General features: G+C 44.9%; 1 long non-coding RNA gene across 1 annotated transcript in view; it reads left to right on the forward strand.

Annotated features, from left to right (window-relative positions):
* Window positions 1-2,033: 2,033 nt before the first annotated feature.
* LOC130304611 (uncharacterized) overlaps window positions 2,034-25,252 on the forward strand; it is a 33,326-nt gene continuing 10,107 nt past the window's right edge. Inside the window, exons 1-2 of the long non-coding RNA XR_008854356.1 lie at window positions 2,034-2,170; window positions 9,054-9,119. This is a non-coding gene — a long non-coding RNA (uncharacterized LOC130304611). The remainder of the gene's footprint in view (window positions 2,171-9,053; window positions 9,120-25,252) is intronic.

Here is a 25,252-nt window from a genome sequence, read left to right on the forward strand (position 1 = left end):
TCTTTATTGTCCAGAGGACTTTTTCTCCTACTCGAACTTTTGATTTATTTTCGTCTTTATTGGATGTTAATAGATTTGTGAGAGGCATTACAATCCGGAAACACTTTGCTCAGGTGGACAATACACCAAGTGTATCTGGGGAGGACTTTTTGGTTGATGTTTCAGAGAAATTCCAAAGTCTTAGTGCGATATAACAGCAGTAGGATGAAATAAGTCTTTCTGCACAGTGGCACTCTGAGTATACAGTCTTTGCATATAATGTATCAAATGTAGCAGATTGTATCACAAAGTCCGGTGCACAGCACCACTCACCACTCCTAGGATCGTTGTTAGGACTAAGTCGGCGGGATGGCACAGAGGTGTCAGGCCTCCGGCAGTGACCGATCTCTGTCCCCTGCAATTGGTAGCGCTGTGGGTGAAGCTGCAAAGAACCTCCTTCAGAGGTCAGTGGCTGTATTTCTTTAGAGATCCACGGCTGGCACGTTAAAATATGTAATGTGCTCTGTGACTCACAGGGCCCTTGTGGGTCAGCGGGGACACAAAATACAATTTAATAAATTATAAAATGACATAGATAGCATAGAATACATTATAATATAAAAATATATAATAAAATACAATCAATATAAAAGCCCCATGTCTGTAGATATTCCAGCCTGTAAGAATAAAATTAAATAGTGGTGCACGTGTCTCTTGAATAGAAGCGAATATGTAAAGTGCAGAATTGTACTGTTCAATTACATTGTTGCCAACGGATACCACTCATTCTACAAACAGTGCATTGAACAGTACAATTCTGCACTTTACAAATTCGTTTCTATTCAAAAGACACGTGCACCACTATTTAATTTTATTCTTACAGGCTGGAATATTCACAGACATGTGACTTTTATATTGATTGTATTTTATTATATATTTTTATATTATAATGTATTCTATGCTATCTATGTAATTTTATAATTTATTAAATTGTATTTTATGTACCCGCTGACCCACAAGGGCCCTGTGCGTCACAGAGCAAATTACACATTTTAAGCAATTAATTAATAAATGTCTATCCAGTATTCAAGATCCTGAGCCTCAATTTTCCTTTTAATCACTTTAACTTTCTGACACCGTGGGTATAGGTGCCATTTGAGTTGCTCAAATCAAGGTGACTAGCAGATAGGAGCCTCTCCTATTTTCTATAGATTTGTATATTACTTCTATTAAAAAATCTTTATCCTTTCAGTACTTATGACCTGCTGAAGTTGAGTTGTTCTTTTCTGTCTAAGTGCTCTCTGATGACACATGTCTCGGGAACCGTCCAGTTTAGAAGCAAATCCCCATAGTAAACATCTTCTACTCTTTGCAGTTCCCGAGACAAGCAGAGATGTCAGCAGAGAGCACTGTTGCCAGACAGAAAACAACAACTCAACTTCAGCAGCTGATAATTATTGAAAGGATTAAGATTTTTTAATAGAAGTAATTTACAAATCTGTTTAACTTTCTGGAGCCAGTTGATATAAAACATTTTTTTTCCTGGAATACCCCTTTAAGTCCTAGGTCAAACCAACAAAAGTAAAATAAAAACTGATTAAAAGGGCTCAATACTTTCAATGCCAGCACTATACAAACTAGAACCCAGTGCTTTAGGCAATACAATGAGGTTACAAAAGCCTTGAAGCTAATTTCAGCAAACGGAGGTGTATAAATTCATATGTCAATTAAGCCATAAAAATGACAGCTTTGTGTAGTTTTGCATCATAGCCATTAAGATAGATAAATACATAACTACTTCCCCAACAGGTATATTAAAATGTTTATAAATATAGTCTCTATGGGGGAGATAGATAAATACATAACTACTTCCCCAACAGGTATATTAAAATGTTTATAAATATAGTCTCTATGGGGAGACTTATCAAAACCTGTGCAAAGGAAAAGTTGACCAGTTGCCCTCAGCAACCAATCAGATCGCTTCTTTCATTTTGCAGAGGCCTTGTTAAAAATGAAAGAAACAAGCTGATTGGTTGCTATGGGCAACTGGGCAACTTTTCCTCTGAACAGGTTTTGATAAATCTCCCCCTATGGTTATAAGCACAGAAAAAATAGACACAACAGAAGGCTATTTGGGAGTTTCCTATTAGTTACAAGAGTTGTTGAAGTGGTTACAGGGATTCTTGAAATGGTTGGTACCGCACCTACACAACGTGACACTGTCAAAATTCATGTATTTGCCGTCTCTAAGAGTTGTTATCGACCATTAGGCCATATTTACAGATGTGGACAAAATTGATGGTACCTTCTGTTAAAGACAGAAAAACCCGCAATACTTCCTGAAATGGTTGCATGACCTGAAATGCGTCATACATGTTTAGCATTTCCTGGCTTTTACCTTGTGATTGTCCACCTTCACTAATAAAGTTAAAGACGTCTTACCTCTGGCTACCTTTCTCTTTTTTTCATTATTGCTGAAGTTCGTGCTGTGTGGATGAGATAGGCAACTGACCTCCTTGCTGTTTCTACTTCCTGAAATAATGTGAAACTGCCAAAATTCATAATGAATAAAAATTTACTGAAAATTAACTGATGAAAATCAGACATCGCTTTTGAAATGCAGTTTAACAGAATCATTTTGAAAAACAAACAAACAAAATGATAAAATCTCCATTAAAAACACCCAAGAATGGCTAGACGCTGTTACGCCGAGCGCTCCGGGTCCCCGCTCCTCCCCGGAGCGCTCGCTACACTTCCCTCACTGCAGCGCCCCGGTCGGTTCCACGGACCCGGGGCGCTGCGTTACTACCTCCGGCCGGGATGCGATTCGCGATGCGGGTAGCGCCCGCTCGCGATGCGCATCCCGGCTCCCGTACCTTACTCGCTCCCCGTCAGTTCTGTCCCGGCGCGCGCGGCCCCGCTCCCTAGGGCGCGCGCGCGCCGGGTCTTTGCGATTTAAAGGGCCACTGCACCGCTGATTGGTGCAGTGGTTCCAATTAGTGTTTACACCTGTGCACTTCCCTATATCACCTCACTTCCCCTTCACTCCCTCGCCGGATCTTGTTGCCCTAGTGCCAGTGAAAGCGTTCCTTGTGTGTTCCTTGCCTGTGATTCCAGACCTTCTGCCGTTGCCCCTGACTACGATCCTTGCTGCCTGCCCCGACCTTCTGCTACGTCCGACCTTGCTTCTGTCTACTCCCTTGTACCGCGCCTATCTTCAGCAGCCAGAGAGGTTGAGCCGTTGCTAGGGGATACGACCTGGTCACTACCGCCGCAGCAAGACCATCCCGCTTTGCGGCGGGCTCTGGTGAAAACCAGTAGTGACTTAGAACCGATCCTCTAGCACGGTCCACGCCAATCCCTCTCTGGCACAGAGGATCCACTACCTGCCAGCCGGCATCGTGACAGTAGATCCGGCCATGGATCCCGCTGAAGTTCCTCTGCCAGTTGTCGCTGACCTCACCACGGTGGTCGCCCAGCAGTCACAACAGATTGCGCAACAAGGCCAACAGCTGTCTCAACTGACTGTTATGCTACAACAGTTACTACCACAGCTCCAGCAATCATCTCCTCCGCCAGCTCCTGTACCTCCTCCGCAGCGAGTGGCCGCTTCTGGAATACGACTATCCTTGCCGGATAAATTTGATGGGGACTCTAAGTTTTGCCGTGGCTTTCTTTCCCAATGTTCATTACACTTGGAGATGATGTCGGACCAGTTCCCCACTGAAAGGTCTAAGGTGGCTTTCGTAGTCAGCCTGCTGTCTGGAAAAGCCCTGGCTTGGGCCACACCGCTCTGGGACCGCAATGACCCCGTCACTGCCTCTGTACACTCCTTCTTCTCGGAAATTCGAAGTGTCTTTGAGGAACCTGCCCGAGCCTCTTCTGCTGAGACTGCCCTGTTGAACCTGGTCCAGGGTAATTCTTCCGTTGGCGAGTATGCCGTACAGTTCCGTACCCTTGCTTCAGAATTATCCTGGAATAATGAGGCACTCTGCGCGACCTTTAAAAAAGGCCTATCCAGCAACATTAAAGATGTTCTGGCCGCACGAGAAATCCCTGCTAACCTACATGAACTCATCCATCTTGCCACTCGCATTGACATGCGTTTTTCCGAACGGCGTCAGGAGCTCCGCCAGGATATGGACTCTGTTCGCACGAGGCGTTTCTTCTCCCCGGCTCCTCTCTCCTCTGGTCCCCTGCAATCTGTTCCTGTGCCTCCCGCCGTGGAGGCTATGCAGGTCGACCGGTCTCGCCTGACACCCCAAGAGAGGACACGACGCCGCATGGAGAATCTCTGCCTGTACTGTGCTAGTACCGAACACTTCCTGAAGGATTGTCCTATCCGTCCTCCCCGCCTGGAAAGACGTCCGCTGACTCCGCACAAAGGTGAGACAGTCCTTGATGTCTACTCTGCTTCTCCACGTCTTACTGTGCCTGTGCGGATGTCTGCCTCTGCCTTCTCCTTCTCTGCTGTGGCCTTCCTGGACTCTGGATCTGCAGGAAATTTCATCTTAGCCTCTCTCGTCAACAGGTTCAACATCCCGGTGACCAGTCTCGCCAGACCCCTCTACATCAATTGTGTAAACAATGAAAGATTGGACTGTACTATACGTTTCCGCACGGAGCCCCTTCTAATGTGCATCGGATCTCATCACGAGAGGATTGAACTGTTGGTCCTCCCCAATTGCACTTCTGAAATCCTTCTTGGACTTCCCTGGCTTCAACTCCATTCCCCAATCCTGGATTGGTCCACTGGGGAGATCAAGAGTTGGGGGCCCTCTTGTTCCAAGGACTGCTTAAAACCGGTTCCCAGTAAACCTTGCCGTGTCCCTGTGCTTCCTCATGTAACCGGTCTCCCTAAGGCCTATATGGACTTTGCGGACGTTTTTTGCAAAAAACAAGCTGAGACTCTACCTCCTCACAGGCCTTATGATTGTCCCATTGACCTCCTCCCGGGCACTACTCCACCCCGGGGCAGAATCTATCCTCTGTCCGTCCCAGAGACTCTTGCCATGTCTGAATACGTCCAAGAAAATTTAAAAAAGGGCTTTATCCGTAAATCCTCCTCTCCTGCCGGAGCCGGATTTTTCTTTGTGTCCAAAAAAGATGGCTCTCTACGTCCTTGCATTGACTACCGCGGTCTTAATAAAATCACGGTTAAGAACCGCTACCCCCTACCCCTCATCTCTGAACTCTTTGATCGTCTCCAAGGTGCCCATATTTTTACCAAACTGGACTTAAGAGGTGCTTATAATCTCATCCGCATCAGAGAGGGGGATGAATGGAAAACGGCATTTAACACCAGAGATGGACACTTTGAGTATCTGGTCATGCCCTTTGGTCTATGCAACGCCCCTGCCGTCTTCCAAGACTTTGTTAATGAAATTTTTCGTGATCTACTATACTCCTGTGTTGTTGTATATCTGGACGATATCCTGATTTTTTCTGCCAATCTTGAAGAACACCGCCAGCATGTCCGTATGGTTCTTCAGAGACTTCGTGATAATCAACTCTATGCCAAAATAGAGAAATGTCTGTTTGAATGCCAATCTCTTCCTTTTCTAGGATACTTGGTCTCTGGCCAGGGACTACAAATGGACCCAGATAAACTCTCTGCCGTCTTAGATTGGCCACGCCCCTCCGGACTCCGTGCCATCCAACGTTTTTTGGGGTTCGCCAATTATTACAGGCAATTTATTCCACATTTTTCTACCATTGTGGCTCCTATTGTGGCTTTAACAAAAAAAAATGCCGATCCCAAGTCTTGGCCTCCTCAAGCGGAAGACGCCTTTAAACGACTCAAGTCTGCCTTTTCTTCGGCTCCCGTGCTCTCCAGACCTGACCCATCTAAACCCTTCCTATTGGAGGTTGATGCCTCCTCAGTGGGAGCTGGAGCTGTCCTTCTACAAAAAAACTCTTCCGGGCATGCTGTTACTTGTGGTTTTTTTTCCAGGACCTTCTCTCCGGCGGAGAGGAACTACTCCATCGGGGATCGAGAGCTTCTAGCCATTAAATTAGCACTTGAGGAATGGAGGCATCTGCTGGAGGGATCAAGATTTCCAGTTATTATTTACACCGATCACAAGAACCTCTCCTACCTCCAGTCTGCCCAACGGCTGAATCCTCGTCAGGCCAGGTGGTCTCTGTTCTTTGCCCGATTTAATTTTGAAATTCACTTTCGGCCTGCTGATAAAAACATTAGGGCCGATGCTCTCTCTCGTTCCTCAGATGCCTCTGAAATTGAACTCTCTCCTCAACACATCATTCCTCCTGACTGCCTGATTTCCACTTCTCCAGCCTCCATCAGGCAAACTCCTCCAGGAAAGACCTTTGTTTCTCCACGCCAACGCCTTGGGATCCTCAAATGGGGTCACTCCTCCCATCTCGCAGGTCATGCGGGCATCAAGAAATCTGTGCAACTCATCTCTCGCTTCTATTGGTGGCCGACTCTAGAGACTGATGTGGTGGACTTTGTGCGAGCCTGCACTATCTGTGCCCGGGATAAGACTCCTCGCCAGAAGCCCGCTGGTTTTCTTCATCCTCTACCTGTCCCCGAACAACCTTGGTCTCTGATTGGTATGGATTTTATTACTGACTTACCCCCATCCCATGGCAACACTGTTATTTGGGTGGTCGTTGATCGATTCTCCAAAATGGCACATTTCATCCCTCTTCCTGGTCTTCCTTCAGCGCCTCAGTTGGCTAAACAATTTTTTGTACACATTTTTCGTCTTCACGGGTTGCCTACACAGATCGTCTCGGATAGAGGCGTCCAATTTGTGTCTAAATTCTGGAGGGCTCTCTGTAAACAACTCAAGATTAAATTAAATTTTTCTTCTGCATACCATCCTCAATCCAATGGACAAGTAGAGAGAATTAACCAGATCTTGGGTGACTATTTACGACATTTTGTTTCCTCCCGCCAGGATGACTGGGCAGATCTTCTACCTTGGGCCGAATTCTCGTATAATTTCAGAATCTCTGAATCTTCCTCCAAATCTCCGTTTTTCGTGGTGTACGGCCGTCACCCTCTTCCCCCCCTCCCTACCCCCTTGCCCTCTGGTCTGCCCGCTGTGGATGAAATTTCTCGTGATCTTTCCACCATATGGAAAGAGACCCAAAATTCTCTCTTACAGGCTTCTTCTCGCATGAAGAGATTCGCAGATAAGAAAAGAAGAGCTCCTCCCATTTTTTCCCCTGGAGACAAGGTATGGCTCTCCGCTAAATATGTCCGTTTCCGTGTCCCGAGCTATAAGTTGGGACCACGCTATCTTGGTCCTTTTAAAGTTTTGTGTCAAATTAATCCTGTCTCTTACAAACTTCTTCTTCCTCCTTCTCTTCGTATCCCTAATGCCTTTCACGTCTCTCTTCTTAAACCTCTCATCCTCAACCGTTTTTCTCCTAAATCTGTTCCTCCCACTCCTGTTTCCGGCTCCTCGGACATCTTCTCTGTCAAAGAGATTTTGGCCTCTAAAAAGGTCAGGGGAAGAACTTTTTTTTTAGTGGATTGGGAGGGTTGTGGTCCAGAAGAGAGGTCCTGGGAACCTGAGGACAATATCCTGGACAAAAGTCTGATCCTCAGGTTCTCAGGCCCCAAGAAGAGGGGGAGACCCAAGGGGGGGGGTACTGTTACGCCGAGCGCTCCGGGTCCCCGCTCCTCCCCGGAGCGCTCGCTACACTTCCCTCACTGCAGCGCCCCGGTCGGTTCCACGGACCCGGGGCGCTGCGTTACTACCTCCGGCCGGGATGCGATTCGCGATGCGGGTAGCGCCCGCTCGCGATGCGCATCCCGGCTCCCGTACCTTACTCGCTCCCCGTCAGTTCTGTCCCGGCGCGCGCGGCCCCGCTCCCTAGGGCGCGCGCGCGCCGGGTCTTTGCGATTTAAAGGGCCACTGCACCGCTGATTGGTGCAGTGGTTCCAATTAGTGTTTACACCTGTGCACTTCCCTATATCACCTCACTTCCCCTTCACTCCCTCGCCGGATCTTGTTGCCCTAGTGCCAGTGAAAGCGTTCCTTGTGTGTTCCTTGCCTGTGATTCCAGACCTTCTGCCGTTGCCCCTGACTACGATCCTTGCTGCCTGCCCCGACCTTCTGCTACGTCCGACCTTGCTTCTGTCTACTCCCTTGTACCGCGCCTATCTTCAGCAGCCAGAGAGGTTGAGCCGTTGCTAGGGGATACGACCTGGTCACTACCGCCGCAGCAAGACCATCCCGCTTTGCGGCGGGCTCTGGTGAAAACCAGTAGTGACTTAGAACCGATCCTCTAGCACGGTCCACGCCAATCCCTCTCTGGCACAGAGGATCCACTACCTGCCAGCCGGCATCGTGACTGACGCAAAACGATGGACCATTCTGAAATGGCTTCTAAGAGCCCTGATCTAAATTAGAAGTCTCATTGGGAGTTACAGACATCACTGGATTGCGGTGACTGCCTCAAAAAGTTGTGCAAGAAAATATTTAGTTCAGGGTAACATGTTTTTTGTCCAGAACAGTTTCATTATTTTGTTTTATCTAAATGATTCTGTTAAACCACTTTACAAGAAATGTCTGTTTTTCATCAGTTAATTTTTAGCTAAATATTTTATTAATTAAAATTGTTATTATTTTTTATCAGTTTCAAGTTATTTCAGAGGGCATTGTGGGGTTTTCTGTCTTTATTAAAGGGAAACCAATGTTTTTGTCCTTGTCTGTATATGGCAGTTGTATCCTATGGCGTTGTATCCTATGGCCCCTACAGTTGTATCCTATGGCGCTATCCTATGGCACTTAGTGGGACCTGTATGGTGCTTATATGCAGTACTGATATATTCTCCTCTAAATGCATTGCTTCTATGGAAAAATAACTGCAGAATACAGCATTCAATAGAACATGCTATGATTTTTTTTGTCTTACATTCTGTATGTCATTGTAAGGAGTCCAATGCTGAAAGGTTTGAGACAACTAACTACAAGCAAGTGTGAAGTATAAACAAAAGTAAAATAAAGTTATAAATAAAATAAAAAACACAGTAGAAGCTAAAAGCAGCACCTTTGTTTTTGTGGCTTTTAGCAGTTTATTTTTTCTATTTACAGAAAATATGGCTCTTCTAATGAATACAAAATAATAATCAGCATGTGGAAATGTATGGTTCAGGAATGGTAAGTAAACAATAAACTTCTTGATAAATGATTTGTTATATCTTCTCCTAACCCACAAAAGTAATTTTCCTTTATTGTAAATAAAGACGGCTCTGAACTAAGCATTACTATTATATGATATAAAGTAGGTGATGCAGGAATGGGACATGGCCAGATCCCCCTATTTTTCCCAAAGCAGTTCTTACAATAACAGGCGGTTACAGGAATCAGTAAGAAGCAGCTTCCCCCATTCTATATAACTACCAGATGTAAGGCTATGTTCACATGATGGAATTTCAGTGCAGAATTCCACAGTAGAATTCTGTATAGACATTCTGCTGCAGCAGAGTCCCATTCAATTTCAATGCGAATCTGCTTCGCTGTTCACTTGGCAGAATTTCCACACCAGATATTTCTCGTGTGGAAATTCAGATTCCGGCATCTGCAGAAATAACAGTGTATTTTAGTATCTTTGAGGGCTCAGTGTGAGGCAGTCATTTTTGTATTGAGGAGGCACATTTATTATGTTCCAGGAAAAAGTGTGTAGTATTGAATTCGGGGGGCACAGTGTGTGACAGTATTTTATATTCATGGGTGAAGTCTTTGCCCCTATGACTGTCATCATGGCAGTTTGGGAGTGGGACGAGTGTAAAAAAGAAGGAAAGAGAATATTTACAATCAGAGAAGACGTCACCTGTGAGTCACTGCATGTGACCTCAACACATCAGCACTGGATTGGCTGTATGGTCTTCTTCCGTAACGATGAGTGATGGCATTCTTGTTTTTGAAACACCAGTTTAAAACATACCCTTACCACTGTTCAAATCATACTGAGAACTGTAGTTATACAAACTTATATAGCATGCATTAACATGGCCCATTTTAGCCTTTTTTCCACCTAGCCTTCTAAGAGCCATAACGCTTTTTTTTTTTTTACCTACAGATCTATATGAAGTCTTGTTTTTTGCACAACCAATTTGTACTTTGGGTTTTGGTTTGGCACAGTGCACAATGATACATTGGCCCTCATTTATTATTGCAAACCCGACATGTTTTGTCCGGTTGTGCGCCAGCTTCAGGCGCATTGCGCCTGAAATTCTGTCGGCGCCAGAATTTGTGCCTGACATTCTGTCTGCGCCTGAATGTGCGCCTGAAATTGCGCCTGAATTGAAAAACCCCCAACTAACTCTCCATTTTGCTAAGAAAACCCCCAAAAAGGGGCGTGGTCGTCGGGGAAAGGGGGCGTGGTCACAGAAAAGGGGCGTGTTCCCGACATTTTCACAAAATCCCAACATATTTACTAAAGTTTCCACAGAAAATGTGGTGGATTTCAGCTGAGGAAAACCCGACAGATCAGAACATAAGTAAAAAAAAAAAGCAAAGTGTAAGGAAAGTGGAAACTGTAGGGAAACCTTAGTAAATACTGTGCAAAATAAATTGTAAGGAAGTAAAACCCACAAAGAAACCTACACAACACTCTTAGTAAATAAGGACCATTATCTTTATTCTGGAGGTTAATGCAATTAAAACGATACCCAATTTTTATAGTTTTTTTTTATTATTGTACTATTTTAAAAAAAAAAGGCTAACTTTTTTTTACAAAATGGGTATGCATAAAATTGTCCTTTTCTGACCCCTTTAACTTCTTTTTTTTTTTTACATATGTATATATTTTTGGGCTTTGATCTGTAGTTTTTATTGGTACCATTTTTGTTTATGGGAGTTTATTTTAGCTTTTTATTCATTTTATCTGATATGTATAAAGCCTGATGGGCTGTATTTGTGCGAGGGGCGGAAGTAATTATCGCTCCCTGCACTTTCAGGTGGGGCTTATTGGGAACAGGTGGGGGCGTGTGTATATAACTTCCCCCTCTCCTACAGGGGCGGAGCATGTGTCATTTGTGGAATATCTGCTTCCTGTGTCTGGTGTTTGAATCTCCCACAAAAATCTTCAGAGCTGCTGCTCACGGTGCCGAGGCCTCGCTGTTCATGAGTTTGGGGGGGTGCAGGCGCGGCATTCCGGGCAGCTCCGCTGGCTGTCTTATCTGGGGATGCTGTGTCTCACTCTGATTATAAAGTAATATAGGGCAGGTGTGGTTCTGGCTGGCTCTGCCCGCAGCGGTAGGGGGGCCAGGAGCGGCAAGCAGGTGAGTTAAATCGGTGTTGGGGGTGGTGCGGCCTCAGCATCTCGTGCAGCCCGCTAGCTGCCTCATGGCGACATGTGGACCGCCCGCCACCCGCACAGCTACAATTGTCTCTACCCTTGGGACAGGTTGCGGCAGCTGCCCAGTCCTCGTTATGCGGTCCTGTCAGCTTGTCTGCTATCGTTAATCTAAAGTATAGTGTAATGCTCTGCAGAGGGTTGTTTCAATATAACGTTTGCTGTATACAGTGTGGTGCAATGCTCTGCAAAGAGTCGTTTCAATATAAATTTTGCTGCGGTGCTCAGCGGGGTATACGGTGCCCTTGCAGTATACGGTACAGTGTAATGCCCTGCAAAGGGTCTCGTTACAATATAACATGTACTGTATAATGGTATAGTGCAGTGCTCTGCAGATGGTCTCGTTACAATATAGTATACATGATATACAGTTATGGTGCAATAATCTGCAGATGGTCTTGTTACAATATAGTATACATGATATACAGCTATGGTGATATGCTCTGCAGATGGTCTCGTTACAATATAGTATACATGATATATAGTTAAGGTGCAATGCTCTGCAGATGGTCTCGTTACAATATAGTATACATGATATACAGCTATGGCGATATGCGCTGCAGATGGTCTTGTTACAATATAGTATACATGATATATAGTTAAGGTGCAATGCTCTGCAGATGGTCTCATTACAATATAGTATACATGATATACAGATATGGTGCAATGCTCTGCAGATGGTCTTGTTACAATATAATATACTATATACAGTATAGTGCTATACTCTGCAGATGGTCTCATTTTAAACAAACTTTATACAGTTAGTGCAATGTTCTGCAGATGGGATGGTTTCAATACAACATATTATATAGGGCATAGTGCAATGCTCTGCAGAGGGTCGTTACAGTTAGCATGCTCAGTGTGGTGCAGTGCTCTGCGAAGGGTCTCGTTGCAACACAGGGTGGCATTTACTGTTTGGTGTGGTGAAATACTCTGCAGAGAATCACGTTGCAAGGTAGCATATGCTGTGTGTGCTGATGCAGTGCTCTGCAGACTGTCTTGTTTCAATATAGTATACAGTAGGGTGCAATGCTCTGTAGAGATATAACATAGGCTACATCCAATTAAATCATAGTATACACAGTGTAATACTCGTTATTTGCACGATCATGGTATCCATACGGTTCATACGCTTGGTTTATAATGGGCATACACGCATTACTGGTACAAGGTGCACACGAGTAGAGCATCTTCACGGTTTGATAACTCCATGAGTTTCTTATTGTCCGTACTCTCATGGTTAATTCATACGCTTATGGCACACTGCTCGTACGCGCATAGTATGTATACAGTTTCATGTGCTAATATCATTATATACGGTACATATACTCACTAACGATACATTCACAGCATTTATACTGTGCAAACTCGTTTATGCTGTTCACCTCATAGTTATTCTCTCACTCGCTGGTGTTTTACATGCTCCACAAACTTGGCATTTATGCTGTTCACATATGGCATTTATGCTGTTCACTGGTTCATACGCTCAAAGTATCATTCGGTTCATATGTTAAAGGTATTTCATACTGGTTACGGCAGTATACTGCCTATAGCAATTATACGGTTCATATACTCATGGCAGTTATAGTGGTCACACGCTCACGGTTCTTAAGTTGTCACATGTTCACCGCATTCATACACACAGGTTTCATACGCTCATGGCAGTTATATTGGTCACATGGTTATGGTTTTGTTGTTCACACGTTCATCGCATTCATACACGCAGGGTTCATACGCTCATGGCAGTTATATTGGTTACATGGTCATTGTTTTGTTGTTCACACGTTCACCGCATTCATACACGCAGGTTTCATACGCTCATGGCAGTTATATTGGTCACACGGTTATGGTTTTGTTGTTCACACGTTCATCGCATTCATACACGCAGGTTTCATACGCTCATGGCAGTTATATTGGTCACACGGTTATGGTTTTGTTGTTCACGCGTTCACCGCATTCATACACGCAGGGTTCATATGCTCATGGCAGTTATATTGGTTACACGGTCATGGGTTTTGTTGTTCATATGTTCACCGCATTCATACACGCAGGTTTCATACGGTTCTCACACATAGTGTCATGCTGTTTCCTGCAGTTGTGGCCACATGCTCATAGCATGTTCACAGCATTATACTGCTCATAGTACTCATACCTCATAGCGTCATACCACATATTAATTCATAGCACATATGCTCGACAGTTATACTGCACATGTACTTGTAGCGTTTATACTGCACATACACATGGCCTACATCAGGCACATACGCTCTTAGCATTGATACCGCAAGTATACTCATAGCATTATACTGCTCATAGTATCATACCATTATACGCTCATAGCATTTATACCACATATACGCTCATTGTATTCATACCACAGACATGTTCACGTCATGTATATTGCACATATAATTGTAGCAATACACTACACGGACATTCGTAGCATTCATTCTGTACATGCGATGGTAGTAATTATGCTGACACGTTGTAGTACTTATTCTGCGTACATGTAGCATTCATTCTGTTATGTTCTCTGCACTAACATCCATAGCGTTTACTGTACATGGGTAATGGTATTTATTCTGCATGTTCATCCATAGCGTCTACACTACACACATGCTCCCGTAGCTTTTACTGTACGTATGTTTATAGCATTCATTCTGTGTATTCGTGCATAGTCTTTTATACGGAAAGTTCACTCAGGTTTGTCAGGATGTTGCCCTATTGCCTGACTCCTCTTCAGGTTAAGGGGTCAATGTTGGTTGCTACTGACTCGTTCAGAGCAATCGCATTGTTGTTTATTGTCATGACCTGACAAGTTCTCAGGTCAGATACAACCTCCTCTGTTGTATTTCACGACTACGTTATCAGTTAGTTATAGTACACATATTCAACTATCCGGCACAGGTACTCGTTCAAAGGGCGGTTGTTACTGACTCACATTCAGAGCACCCAATTTCAGGAATACTCACAATGTTAACCTGTTGCCTGACTCCTCTTCAGGTTAAGGGGTAATGTCGGTTGCTACTGACTCGTATTCAGAGCAATTTTGGTGTATTTGTTATGACCTGACACGTTTTCAGGTCAGATACAACCTCGTCTGTTGTATTTCTCGATTACGTTATTTCGTTATAGTACACAGATTCAACTATCTGGCATAGTTGCTTGTTACGCTCACATTTTGGTTACGTTCATAGCTTTATTTTGTTGTACTGCACATGGGTAATAGTTTTTCTGCATTTCCATCCTTAGAGTCTACACTACACATATGCTCCCGTAGCTTTACTGTACTCATGCTCATAGCTTTCATACTGCATATTCGTGCATAGTGTTTATACGGAAAGCTTATACAGCTTTGTTAGGATGTTGCCCTATTTGCCTGACTCCTTCAGCTTAAGGAGTTAATGTCGGTTGCTACCGACGAATTTTCAGAGCAATTACATTGTGGTTTATTGTCATGACCTGAGACATTCTCAGGACAGATACAGCCTCCTCCGTGGTATTTCATGACCACGTTATCAGTTACTTATAGTAGACATATTGAACTATCCGGCATAGTTGCACGTTGTCTTTTATCTTTTTAGATATATGTTTACACTTTATTTTCTAGGCATGTATGCGGTACTCATAATGGTGTTAGAGCATAAATTCATAACGTTCCTTACATTTTCACGGTACTTACGTTCCCAGCTTGTGTATGATACATGCACCAGTACACAGCATTTGTTGCATACTACCATAGTTGTATGCGGGTAGGTTATGTGCATTCGTTCCTAGTGTTGAATAGCAGTTGCACCTCTTGCTGTACATATATTTACAATACACGATTACAGTATTCATATAGTGCTTATATTTATTGCAGATATATCGAGCACATATTCTTAAACCTCCTACGTCTGCAGGGGGGGATGCACCACATAGGTTATTGTTACAGACATGTCTCAGAGCAATAACATATTGAGTAGCGACTTGTAGTTGGGTATACTGTTAGCAGGTTATGCCGTACATACGGTTAACATGTTTCCTGCGGTGCACACAGGGGAGGTAGATCATTTGCTTAGGGTATTGGACACTATTGGTCATTTTTGTTACTGACACGCCTTCAGAACAACACACCAGCTTCATACAGGTATCTTGTCATGAATACTCATGATGTTACCCTGTTGCCTGACTCCTCTTCAGGTTAAAAGGAGTAATGCCAGTTGCTACTGACTCGTTTTCAGAGCAATTTTGTCGTGTTATATTTGTTATGACCTTACACGTTTTCAGGTCAGATACAACCTCGTCTGTTGTATTTCTCGATGACGTTATCATTTCGTTATAGTACACAGATTCAACTATCCGGCATAATTGCACGTTCTCTTTTAAGGACGGCCAGCATTTAGTTGCAGATATATTGTGTATTTAATACAGTTACATGACTCATTTCTTTAGGATCGGGGATTGAATCGTGGTTGCTGCTGTCTCATTTCAGAGCAATTGATTTGACATGGTTATGTAGGTAATCTGACACGTTTCAGATAGCATACAATCTCAATATGGCATTTCACACTTACGTATTTGAAGGAAAAAAAAAAAAAGTGGTTTACAAAGACCTGTGACGTTTACAGGCACGATGATTTCACAAAGACCTGTCATGTCTACAGGCTCAATGGTTCCGCAGGGACCTGTGACGGGTTCAGGCACGACGGTGTCACAAAGACCTATCATGTCTACAGGCATGATGGTTCACCTAAACACTGGTCACGTCTACAGGTACATTGCTCTCGCAGGGAGCTGCCATCTGCAACGGGTCATCACTTCCAAGTTCAGTTGGGTCAGTACAGTGGCTAGTTAGGTATGTCTGTTGTTACAGTCTCAATCGGGTAAGGTGCCTTCTTGAACCTTGTCAGGCGACATGACCCACACGGTCTATCAGGTAGATATGTATTTCTTGTCATTTACCTGTAAGTGTAGTTTTTGCCTCTTAAATAGCAGGGGATTGGTGCTTGTCAGACCTGCCATGAAGTTAGCCTTTCCGTGTCCATTTGAAGTAATGTCACAAGTAGGGATGATGATAGGTATAGTTCAGTTAGTATATTTGGCAGGGAAGGTTATTCTCAGGTTGATTCTTTACAGATGGACGTTACTACCACGGTTTCAAAGGTATGGTTACCACCTCTAGTAGTCACTAGTTGGTCAGGGCTACTCTTTCAGCACACTAGGTATAGTCTACATGCTGGATGTAGGATGTTTTATTTCAGGAATTGTATTCATCCTAGCATGGTTGCTTTTTGCCCTCTATAGGCGTGCCCTCATTGCGCGGTATAAAGCCTGATGGGCTGTATTTGTGCGAGGGGCGGAAGTAATTATCGCTCCCTGCACTCAGGTGGGGCTTATTGGGAACAGGTGGGGGCGTGTGTATATAACTTCCCCCTCTCCTACAGGGGCGGAGCACGTGTCATTTGTGGAACCCTCCCAACCCTCCCTTATCTTATTCCTTCACTATAGTGCATGCCCTCTATAGGCGTACCCTCATTGCGCGGTTATGGCACAACTCAGACCGCTATGCTAGGGTAAGACCTTGTATAGGTATGTATGCAATCTTTCCTGTCACTAGTACACGTATGGAGCCCCGATCACAAATAAGAGTTTAAAAATCAGTTTCTTTGGTGTTTGGGATTTTTTTTTACATTTTCACAGTTTACCATGCAGGATCATAAACATGATATTTTAATACAAGATACAAAGAACAAAAGATGCCAGCAACTCACCGCTACTTCTCGGTCTTCTTTATTGATGCAAAATACTCACATACTAGTCACTGATCGGGAGGGACACATATTGGGGGGTACGTAGGCGAAAGCAGCCATTGTTTCGCACGGGTTACATGCTTCGTCTGGCCTTTTTATATTTTAATAGTTTGGACAATCATGCACGAGGCAATACCAAATATGTAACATCTTTTACATTTTTTGCAAAATGGAAAAATAAGAGCAATTTTTTATTTTTTATTAGAGGAAGGGGTTTTAAATAATTTTAAAGACATTTTTTATTCTATACTTTTTAAGTCCCGGTTGGAAACATTTGTATGCAATCATTGGATTGCATTCACTGGACAATGCTATGCCTATGGCATAGTATTACACAGTGAGATGGGCGATCCACTAATACAGCCTGGCTAAGTGTGCATCAGTGACTCGGCGATCAGTGGCAGGTAAGGGGACCCTCCTCCTCCAATTTAGCTGATTGTAATGAGATCCACTGAGCTACTGGCAGCTTTTAGTTGCACTTTAGACACCGTGATTGATATTGATCATGGCGTCTAAAGGGTTAAATTACATTGGCAGTGATTGTCTGGCTACTGAGGGTATCCGACGCTAACTAATTTAAAACGAGCGCTGCTCCTGCGCTTGCTTCCTAGTTACTTAAAGGGGTACTCCGCCCCTAGACATCTTATCCCCTATCCAAAAGAAAGGGGAAAAGATACCTGATCGTGGGGGTCCCGCTGCTGGGAACCCCCATGATCTCTCCTGCAGCACCCGGTGTCATCTGCTGCACAGAGCAAAGTTCACTCCGTGCCTGATGACGGGTGATACAGGTGCGGGAGTATCGTGACGTCACGGTCCCACCCCCTCGTGATGTCACACCCCGCCCCCTCCCATAGACTTGTAATGAGGGGGTGGGGTGTGACTTCATGAGGAGTTGGGGCCGTAACGTCTTGATACTCCAGGCTCCTGTATCACCCGTGATAAGACATGGAGCTAACTTTTCTCTGTGCAGCAGATGATACGGGGTGCTACAGGAGAGATCGCGGGGGGTGTCCAGCGGCAGGACCCCTGTGATCGGACATCTTGTCCCCTATCCTTTGGATAGGGGATAAGATGTCTAGGGGCAGAGTACCCCTTTAAGGTTCCAGGTGCGTTAAGAACCAGATGACAAGAGTGTACCTGTACACCCGATGACCCCGATGGATTAACAGGCTTGACAATTGCTTTGATTATTAAAGTTGGAATAATATCCTGTGGCTCACTATGCTGTGGGCATCCCGTACTTCTAAAAGGGAACCTGTTGTTAAATATAGGAATCTCAGCTTAGGTGATACATTTAATATGATATACTGTATACCATAGTGTGGTATATAAGCTTCTGCCTGTGGACAAGATATCAAGGAACCTGCACAGCTTTTATCTGCTTCATAATAATAACTTTTTTTTTGTTGTACAGCACAAGCAGATTACACAGCTCTGTACAATCAAATAGGTCCCTGTTCCCACAACCTAAATTCCCCTATCAGTATGTTTGTCGGAGGAAACTAAAAACAAACACACACAACTTTGTTACAATCAATATTCTTGGTGGGATTTGAACCAAAGACTCCAGTGCTACCCACTAAGCATTTTAGCAAGGCAAAATGGAGGTGCTTTGGTGATTCTATGGTAACACCATTGTTTCGGAAGCAATAGTACTCTATACCATAGAGCAAAAAGACAGCTAAAAAGCTTCATGAATCTCTCCCAAAGTTTTATACTTAAGCAGAAAAAGAGGTACAGTGCAATTTAACAATGCAATCTATCATTTCACACTAACTAGGGTTTAAGGTCATCTGGAAGGTTCCATCTAGCACCAGTAACGCAGACGTAAGAATCAGTAATACTGGAATTAAGTGTGGCTTTCTTTATCTGCTTGAATGACACAAACTGATAACAAAACCAGTATTTCTTACTAAGTGTCACCGGCAGGGAGAATTCAAACTCTCTCTTTGTTGGAGTAAATTACAAAATGCAAGAGGTATTCATTCAATAATGTTGTCTATCAAAGACCAACAGAGTAAACTATTAAAGCAGTCATGTGGGTAAGATTTCCATGGCAACAGTTCCCATAGCACCCAGTGTCAAAAATAAGACATGCACCGAGGACAAAAGTGATTTCTTTTCTGAATCGGCCAGGCACATTTCATTGCGAAAAAAGTCTGTACTGTTCTGTATACGCTTTTTGTAAAAATAAATGTTGAAAATTTGATGTGTTATCTTTTACATGGTTTTATAGTATCTGAAATCTATTTATATAAAACTCAATGTATGTGTGTGTGTGTGTGTTCCAGCGTCATGTCCAAACGGCTAAAGCCCTTAACCCAGGGGCGGACACAGACAACAGAGGGCCCCTGTGCAAAGAATGTGCCTGGGCCCCCCCCCCCCCCCCAAAAAAAAAGTAATATGCCATAAAATTGCACTGCAACTCACATTAATCTGCATTAGATAGGCAGCAGTTCCCCCACATTAGGTAGCATAGATTCCCCACATTAGGTAGCATATATTCCCCACATTAGGTAGCATTGCATAGTTTCCCCACATTAGGTAACATAGCATAATTTCCCCACATTAGGTAGCGTAGCATATATTCCCCACATTAGGTAGCGCAGCATATATTCCCCACATTAGGTAGCGTAGCATAGATTCCCTACATTAGGTAGCGTAGCCCCACATTAGGTAGCGTAGCATAGCATATATTCCCCACATTAGGTAGCATGGCATAGATTCCCCACATTAGGTAGCGTAGCATATATTCCCCACATTAGGTAGTGTAGCAAAGATTCCCCACATTAGGTAGCATAGCATATATTCCCCACATTAGGTAGCATAGATTCCCCACATTAGGTAGCATAGCATATATTCCCCACATTAGGTAGCATAGATTCCCCACATTAGGTAGCATAGCATATATTCCCCACATTAGGTAGCATAGATTCCCCACATAAGGTAGCTTAGCATAACCCCAACAAACAAACACACACACACACACTCTCACTCACCCACACACTCTTACCTGGCCTGCACTACTTACATTTGCCCATGGGGACTTCCTGGCAGAGGTGCGCGCTATAAGTGACATCATCGCACGCTCTGCGCTGGACGTCAGCGTCCAGGTGCTTGCGATGACGTCACTCACTGCACGCACCTCAGCCAGGAAGTCCCCATGGGCAGATGTAAGTAGCAGTTTAGTGACTGGGCAAGACTGGTTTCCCTGTCATATGTGCACTGACAGGGCTGCCATCAGAAATTTCGGGGCCCCTTACACAACTCAAGGCCTGAGACCCCCACCGATCACCTCGGTTGAAGTGGTTCTCCAGCTGTTGGAAAGCTAAAACTCCCATCATGTCTGGAGAGCATCAGGCAATGGGAGTTGTAGTTTTGTAACAGCTGAAGAGACACAGATTGGACACAGTTTTACCCATCATCACTGCAGAACTTACAAGTGACTACAGCTCTGATGGGACAGTCATAAGAACACACAATGATGTCAGTGACCTGAGTGACGTCTTCTTTTCTTCTTCATCTCGTCCAGAGACCAGGTCTTCCCCCAGCTCCATCTTCTCTGCAGAGTCTGACATGCAGACATCATTGGCTCCTCACTGTCAGCAGATCCTCATCCTCTGCATGAAGACAATAATCATTATAACCTTGCCAGAAAGTGTAACCTAAATAAAATACTGCCCCACACTGTACCCTGAATATAATACTGCTATACACTGTACCCACTAAATATAATCCTGCCACACACTGTACCCTGAATATAATCCTGCCACACACTGTACCATGAATAGCATACTGCCATACACTGTACCCACTAAATATAATACTGCTATTCACTGTACCCACTAAATATAATACTGCCCCACACAGTACCCTAAATAAAATACTGTCACACACTGTACCCTAAATAAAATACTGCCCCACACTGTACCCTAAATATAATATTGCCAGACACTGTAACCTGAATACAATACTGCTGTACACTGTACCCACTAAATATAATACTGCTATACACTGTATCCACTAAATATAATCCTGCTACACACTGTAACCTGAATATAATACTGCCACACACTGTACTCCGAATATAATACTGCCACACATTGTACCCACTAAATATAATATTGCCACACACTGTACCCTGAATATAATACTGCTATACACTGTACCCTGAATATAATAATACTATACACTGTACCCTGAATATAATACTGCTACACACTGTGCCCACTAAATATAATCCTGCCACACACCGTACCCTGAATATAATAATGCTATACACTGTAACCTGAGTATAATACTGCTATACACTGTACCCACTAAATATAATCCTGCCACACACTGTACCCTGAATATAATACTGCTATACACTGTACCCACTAAATATAATCCTGCCACACACTATACCCACTAAATATAATACCTCTTATCCTCTGTGTCCTCATCATTCCTCATCACCCCCATAACCCCTGCCAAACCTCTCCTCAACACTACTATAACCACCCCCGCACCTCTCCTCATCATTACTATAACCCCCCCACACCTCTCCTCATCACTACTATAACCCCCCCCAGGCACCTCTCATCACTACTATAACCCCCCCCACACCTCTCCTCATCACTACTAGAACCCCCGCACCTCTCCTCATCACTACTATAACCCCCGCACCTCTCCTCATCACTACTATAACCCCCCCACACACCTCTCCTCATCACTACTATGACCCCCGCACCTCTCCTCATCACTACTATAACCCCCCCACACACCTCTCCTCATCACTACTATAACCCCCCCACACACCTCTCCTCATCACTACTATAACCCCCGCACCTCTCCTCATCACTATTATAACCCCCGCACCTCTCCTCATCACTATTATAATGCCCCCTGCATATCTCACCACCCCCATAACAACCCCCTGCACCTCTCTTCACCCCCATAACACCCTCCTGCACCTCTTATCACCCCCATAACCCCCCCTGCACCTCTCATCACCCCATAACACCCCCCCCTCATCACCCCCATAACACCCCCTGCATCTCTCATCACTCCCATAACACCCCCTGCATCTCTCATCACCCCCATAACCCCCCCTGCATCTCTCATCACCCCCATAACCCCCCTGCACCTCTCATCACCCCCATAACCTCCCCATGCACCTTTCATCCCCCCATAACACCCCCTGCACCTCTCATCCCCCCCATAACACCCCCCTGCACCTCTCATTACCCCCATAACCCCCCCTGCATCTCTCATCACCCCCATAACCCCCCTGCACCTCTCATCACCCCCATAACCTCCCCATGCACCTTTCATCCCCCCATAACACCCCCTGCACCTCTCATCCCCCCCATAACACCCCCCTGCACCTCTCATTACCCCCACAACCCCCCCTGCATCTCTCATCACCCCCATAACCCCCCTGCACCTCTCATCACCCCCATAACCTCCCCATGCACCTTTCATCCCCCCATAACACCCCCTGCACCTCTCATCCCCCCATAACACCCCCTGCACCTCTCATTACCCCCATAACCCCCCCCCTCTCATCACCCCTATAACACCCCAAGCACCAGTTCCCCTGCACCTCTCATCACCATTGTAGTCTGCAAACAACATAGCCCCATCCAACCCCCCCCCCCCCCCCCACACACACACACACACACACACACCCCGTTCACTTACTCTGCCGGGGTTCGGTGCAGCTGCTGCTCCTGTCAGAGTGTCACTGCACGGGGAGGATCCGTCGGGAGGCTGCTGGACTGGAGATCGCGCCGGGACAGGTCAGGTGACTGGAGTAGACGTGCGTGCCTGCGCGGGGCACGTCGACTCCCATCAGCCCCTGGCCTGTCCGGCCCTGCCGTACTTCTTAAGGGGCCCACGCCCTAGAAAGAGCGGGCCTCATAGTCCTGCGGGCCCCCCGGACTATGAGGCCCGGTCATAGTTCTGACGGGTACCCAGCCAGGAGTCAGTGAGTGACAGTCGCAGTCACTCACTGACTAGCCGGAAAAAAAAAAGTACAGGGACGTCCGAGCCTCCCTGAAGCTCCGGGCCCCATACAAGTGTATGGGTTTACCCCCTGATGGCGGCCCTGTGCACTGGGTCCGATGGTAGGACCGGCCCAGCGTGTGAGGGCGGGCCGGGCCCCCTCCCACGCTGGGCCCCTGTGCAGCTGAACCGGCTGCACAGGCGATATGTCCGCCCCTGCCTTAACCCCTCAAGGACCAGGCCAATTTTCACTGTAGGACCAGAGCGTTTTTTGCACATCTGACCACTGTCCCTTTAAGCATTAATAACAGTTTTTTTTACTTTTGGAAGACACCAGAGGGCTTCAAAGTTCAACAGCAATTTTCCAATTTTTACAAAATTTTAAAAATCAGAATTTTTCAGGGACCAGTTCAGTTTTGAAGTGGATTTGAAGGGCCTTCATATTAGAAATACCCCATAAATGACCCCATTATAGAAACGGCACCCCTCAAAGTATTCAAAATGACATTCAGTAAGTGTGTTAACCCTTTAGGTGTTTCACAGGATTAGCAGCAAATTGAAGGAGGAAATTCTAATCTTAATTTTTACACTTGCATGTTCTTGTAGACCCAGTTTTTGAATTTTTACAAGGGGTAAAAGGAGAAAAATACTCTCAAAATTGACAATCCAACACAATGGGCAGCACATTGAACACATTTTATAAGTGGTCAGAAATTTGTAAATAACTCATGAAAGAATAAAGTTACGTTAAAACCAAGCACATCATTGTTTTTCTTGTGAAATTCCCAATAAGTTTGATGTGTCACATGATCCTCTTCCTATTGAAAAAACTAAAGTTGGATTCAAAATGTCCGCCATGGTCACCACCCATCTTGAAAAGTTCCCCCCTCACATATACTAATGTGCCACAAACAGGAAGTTAATATCACCAACCATTCCCATTTTATTAAGGTCTATCCATATAAATGGCCCACCTTGTACATAGTGCAATCTCACTCCTGAGCCTTGTTGTGCGTCCGCAGAGCATTTTAAAGCCACATATGGGGTTTTTCTGTACTCAGGAGAAATTGCGTTACAAATTTTGAGGGACTTTTTTTCCTTTTACCGCTTGCGAAAATAAAAAGTATGGGGCAACACCAGCATGTTAGTTTAAATAAAAAAAAATTACACTAACAGACTGGTGTAGCCCCCGACTTTTCCTTTTCATAAGGGGTAAAAGGAGAAAAAGCCCCCCAAAATTTGTAGTGCAATTTCTCCCGAGTACAGAGATACCCCATATGTGGCCCTAAACTGTTTCCTTGAAATACGTCAGGGCTCCGAAGTGAGAGAGCTCCATGCGCATTTGAGGACTAATTAGGGATTGCATAGGGGTGGACATAGGGGTATTCTACGCCAGTGATTCCCAAACAGGGTGTCTCCAGCTGTTGCTAAACTCCCAGCATGCCTGGACAGTCAGTGGCTGTCTGTCTTCATACTTGAAGCAGGAAACTTATTGTAAACCTGCCCGTGTGAATGTACCCTGTACGTTCACATGGGGGAGGGGGCAAACCTCCAGCTGTTTCAAAACTACATCTCCCAGCATGTACTGACAGACCGTGCATGCTGGAGGCACACTGGTTGGAAAACCTTCAGTTAGGTTCTGTTACCTAACTCATTATTTTCCAACCAGTGTGCCTATAGCTGTTGCAAAACTACAACTCCCAGCATGTACTGATCGCCGAAGGGCATGCTGGGAGATGTAGTTATGCAACAGCTAGAGGTACCCAACTAAAACTCCCAGCATGCCGAGACAGCTGTTTGGGCATGCTGGGATTTGCAGTTTTGCAACATCTGGAGGGCTACAGTTAGAGACCACTGTTCTGTGATCTCCAAACTGTGGACCTCCAGATGTTGCAAAACTACAAATCCCAGCATGCACAGACAGCAAACTGCTGTGTGGGCATGCTAGGAGTTGTAGTTTTGCAAGATCTAGAGGGCAGTATCTCTAAACTGTAGACCTCCAGCTGTTGCAAAACTGCAAATCCCAGCATGCCCAAACAGCTGTCCAGTTTTGCAACATCTAGAGGGCTACAGTCTCGCGTCCAGCAGCTTCCACCGACGGGTAAGTCCATCTTCGGTGCCCGGTCCCCTTAGGTTCCCCGTTCTGCCCCACC

This window comes from Hyla sarda, chromosome 1 (assembly GCF_029499605.1).
Source record: "Hyla sarda isolate aHylSar1 chromosome 1, aHylSar1.hap1, whole genome shotgun sequence".
In the NCBI taxonomy this organism is placed as follows: Eukaryota; Metazoa; Chordata; class Amphibia; order Anura; family Hylidae; genus Hyla; species Hyla sarda.